The 4,322-nt window shown below is 36.5% G+C and overlaps 2 non-coding genes across 2 annotated transcripts; one reads left to right on the forward strand and one right to left on the reverse strand.

Annotated features, from left to right (window-relative positions):
• Positions 1–1,858: 1,858 nt before the first annotated feature.
• Positions 1,859–1,961, reverse strand: LOC111723844. Its single transcript, XR_002772296.1, has one exon. It is a non-coding gene; the product is annotated as a small nucleolar RNA U13 (small nucleolar RNA).
• A 1,801-nt stretch (positions 1,962–3,762) lies between these two features.
• On the forward strand, positions 3,763–3,867 carry LOC111723869. The gene has a single exon (XR_002772317.1). It is a non-coding gene; the product is annotated as a U6 spliceosomal RNA (small nuclear RNA).
• Positions 3,868–4,322: the final 455 nt, after the last annotated feature.

Raw genomic sequence — 4,322 nt, forward strand, 5'->3', positions numbered from 1 at the left:
CCATCTCTTTATTTCTCGCCCTTCATCATTCCCAGCCTCTGGCATTCATCATCATTCTACTCCCTAAACTCATGAGGTAAATTTTGGGGAAAAAAGAAAGATTTTTGGTAAAAAGATTGTGGTGGAGAGTGAGTGTGAGAAGATCAGGAGTCAGTCAGACAGTGACATGTGACTGGGCAAACTTTCACTCTTTCTGTGCTTTAGCTTATTTTTCACTGACATAGAGATAATTTTAGTACCTTCTCATAGGTTCTTGTAGCTTCACTTTAAAAAAGTCTTTTAAATTGTGCTAAAATACACATACTATAACATAAAAATGACCATTTAAAAAAAATTTCAATGCATTATGTGCGGGGGTACAAATGGTTTGGGTTACATTGCTCATTTTTGTAATGCTTGAGTCAGGGTAATAAGTGTGCCTATCACCCAGATAGTGTTCACTGTACCCCTCCTCCCCCTTCTCCCTGCTTTATTTCCATGGAGCTTTACTCACTCTATGCACTTGTATGCTCATCCCTTTGTTCCAGTGAGTACATGTGGTGTTTGTTTCTCCATTCTTTAGGTACTTCACTTAGGATCATGGTCTCCAGTTCATCCAGATTGTTGCAAAAGGTATCAAATCATCCTCCTTCATGGCTGAGTAGATTCCCTGGTATACATATACCACATTTGGTTAATCCACTCATGAATTGATGGGCATTTGGGTTGATGCCACATCTTTGCAATTGTCAATTGTGCTACAGTAAACATTTGTGTGCATGTGTCTTCTCGATAAAATGAGAAAACACCTAGTAGTGAGATTGCAGGATCAAATACGGCAGGTCTACCTTTAATTTTTTGAGAACTATTCTTACTATTTTCTATAGAGGTTGTACTAATTTTCAGTATAACCAACAGCATATAAGTGTTCCTTTCTCTCCACATCCATGCCAATATCTATTGTTTTGGGACTTTTTAATAAAAGCCATTCTAACTGGGATAAGGTGGTTTTTCATGGTAGTTTTAATTTGTATTTCCCTGATAATTAACTATGTTGACCAATTTTTTTTTATATGTTTATTGGCCATTTGCCTATCTTCTTTTGAAAAGCTTCTATTCATGTCTTTTGTCCCTCTTTTTAATGGGGGTGGTTTTATTGTTTCCTTGTTGATTTGCTTAAGTTTTTTGTAAATTCTGGGTTTTAGTCCTTTATTAATGTATGGCTTGTAAATATTTTCCGCCCTTCTGTAGGTTGTCTATTTGTTCTGTTGATTATTTCCTTGGCTGTGTTATATTAAAGGAGATAATGTACGTAAAGCATTTAGCAAGTTTCTCATGCATAATTCAATAAATGTCAGCTGAATATATTATAATTATTCCAACCCTCTAGCTGGAGCCCCAGCTTAACATAGAGGAAAACCATTGCTGTACACATTTATCATTGTGAGCTATTGAAAGAATATCAGACTAGAGCCATTGCAGCTTTCTTATATAAGCAGATTATATAATTTTTTTTCAGTAAGGGAATGTGCAATAGCTGCCTAGTAAAATGCTCTTATGCATTAGTGCTTATTCAGTTTCTGATGATGACATATCAATGAACTATGGTGTGCACATACCATTCTGCCAGATTACCATGTTCTTACTCTTATTTTGAAGATGAGTATATTGAAGCTTAGATGCATGGAACAACTTGGCTAAGGATACAAAAAGCCAGGATTCTATACCAAAGCATCTAGTTTATTAAGCACTAGCTCTTTCCATTTTGAATGCATATAATATATCCATCCTGCTGTATCTCGATTCTTCCACGTATTGAAAACATACTGTGCCAAAACATTTTCTTTTTTTTCTCTTTTTGGTTTCTGTTTCTGCCCCACATCAGATAGGTAATGTGCTGATGTTGTAACATGTTTGAGAAAGGCACATCTCACATATTAGTGTGAAAATCCAATCATTATGCTTAGGAACCACAAAATGTCTTTTCTTATTTTCCAAGAATCAACATTGATTTTATCTCTTAACTCTTTCTTAGTCTTTCAACTTCAAGAATATGTACAGACCACAGACAATTTAATGTGGCAACTCAGAGGTACCCTGACTGACTGAGGAACTAGGTGATTGCTTGAGAGGTTATAATCCATGTCTAATGAATGAGATGGGCCATCTCTATACTAAGGACAAGACATTAATAATCTTTAAACTTTGACTCATGATTTTTGAAATTCCCCAAGTACCAGTCAATGAGATCTGGGCATAATCTTAGTGAGATAGAACTAGAACGTGATTTTAACATAGAAAGTGGAAACACTTCATTGCTTATGTTATTCCTTTGAGAGTAAGGTGTTGGAAGTAGACAAATGAGGTCTACAGAGAAAAACTTCAATGGTGTTTATTCAGCCTTATCCAAAGATAAAAACTAACTTTTTGCTGTATAGTGATTCATTCTCAGGATTCACAATAATGGCTTGAATGAGGAGTGACCCTTAAATTTCATTATCCCCCCCAGTCCTTCCTGCTAACCAGTGGCCTACCACTGACACCCCCCCACATCCAAGACTAATTATTTTGTTTGACTTAATATTGTCCATCCATCCATTCATCCATCCACCTACCCAGCCATTTACCCAACGAACATTTATTGGATCTCTACCATCTTCCAAGCACTAGTTAGAATATGAACACAAGGAAATTAAGGACATAGACCTTGACCTTAAGGAATGAATAACCCAAAGGAGGAGAAAAGCAAATAAATGATAACCATAAAGGTACATATGCTATAATTGGAGTACTTGGCACAGTGGTACAGAGAGGAGTGGTTTAATAACCAGTTTAATTTTATAAGGATGAGTGGAAGTTTAGTATGCAGAAAAAGGGACAAAAGACATCTTAGGCAGGGTCAGTTTTTTTGTGAAAAGAACTGAAGTCTGAAAGAGCAAGGTGTTTTCTGAGAAGATCAAGAATTCTGATAAGAGACAAAGGTAGAGAGTTTGGCAGAGGACAGTTTAGGTGAGGCCTCTCGGACAATGGCAAACATTTTGTAATTCATCTTAGAGTAATGAGGAATAATTAAATAATTTTGAGTAAGATGATTATCAAGAATTAGTGTTTTATAAAAGACACATGAATGGTATTGCACTACCTGGAATAATCAAGGAGGTTAGAAATCAGACTTGGGGAAACCTGAAAAAGGGTAGAAGCAATGGGAAATGAGAGAAGGGAGTGGATATGAGAAATACTTAAGGGGTTATACAGATAGATGGCTAATTTGTTAGAGTGCAGGCCAGGAAGGGAAGGAGTTTTAGATGACTGCCACATGTCTGATTTGGACACAGCTTGTCCGGTGCCACCTTTTCTACCATTGTTAGAAAACACAGTGGAGCAGGTAATGGTTAAGTGATGATGAATTCAGTTTTGAACCATTACATCTGAGTAGCTTGTGGGTGGCTCAAGTGGAGATGTCCAGAGGCTGTTGGATATTTGAAGCTGGAGCTTAGGAGAGAGGGTTACAAATTTAAATGTGGGTTTTTAGCAAGAAAATGACAGAACTGAAGCCAGGGATGAGAACGAGAACCCAAGACAGAGGCTTGAATAACATTAACATTTAGGCAGAGAAAAAATATAGGAAAGTCAGAGTGTCAAAAAGTAGAAGGCAAATCAGGCAAGAGTAAAACTCAGGCCATGAGAACAGGGAGTTTTATAAGGAAAAGTGAATGGCAACATTACATGTCACAGAGAGATGAAAAGAAAGGTAAGAAATGTACCTTTAAAAACAAAGGTCCAGTGCTTGCTTCCGCAGCACATATACTAAAATTGGAACAACAGAGAAGATTAGCATGGTCCCTGAGCAAGGATGACATGCAAGTTCATGAAGCATTCCATATTAAAAAAAAAAAAAAAGAAATAAGAAAAAACAAAAGTCCATTTGATTTTGAAATGTAGTGTGACTTGACCATTAAGTCATTTTTATACAAAATGCAGGTTGCAATTTTGATACACAATTTGCATATGAAACTAGTTGGCTCACTTTTGAGAGTTGCCAGGAATAACTGAGTCAGTGGTCAGGAGAAAAGAGATCTAGTAATAACAGTTTTTGTTCACTGGACACGTAAGGTGGCTACTATGTTTCTTGTGGGCTAGTAAGACTTTCTCCCGAAAAATGGAGTTTTCATTTTGGCATGCTTTAAAGTACAAATATGATTTTCCTCAAGATGTTTTTGTTGACAGGTAACCTGACCTACTTTGTCCAAGATCAGCTATAGCTGATCTTACATTCTTTTCTTAAAAAAATATATTTTTTAAATTGAGACAGAGTCTCATTCTATTGCCCTATGCTCGAGTGC

This window comes from Otolemur garnettii, unplaced genomic scaffold (assembly GCF_000181295.1).
Source record: "Otolemur garnettii isolate 467f Iridium unplaced genomic scaffold, OtoGar3 scaffold00016, whole genome shotgun sequence".
NCBI lineage: Eukaryota > Metazoa > Chordata > Mammalia > Primates > Galagidae > Otolemur > Otolemur garnettii.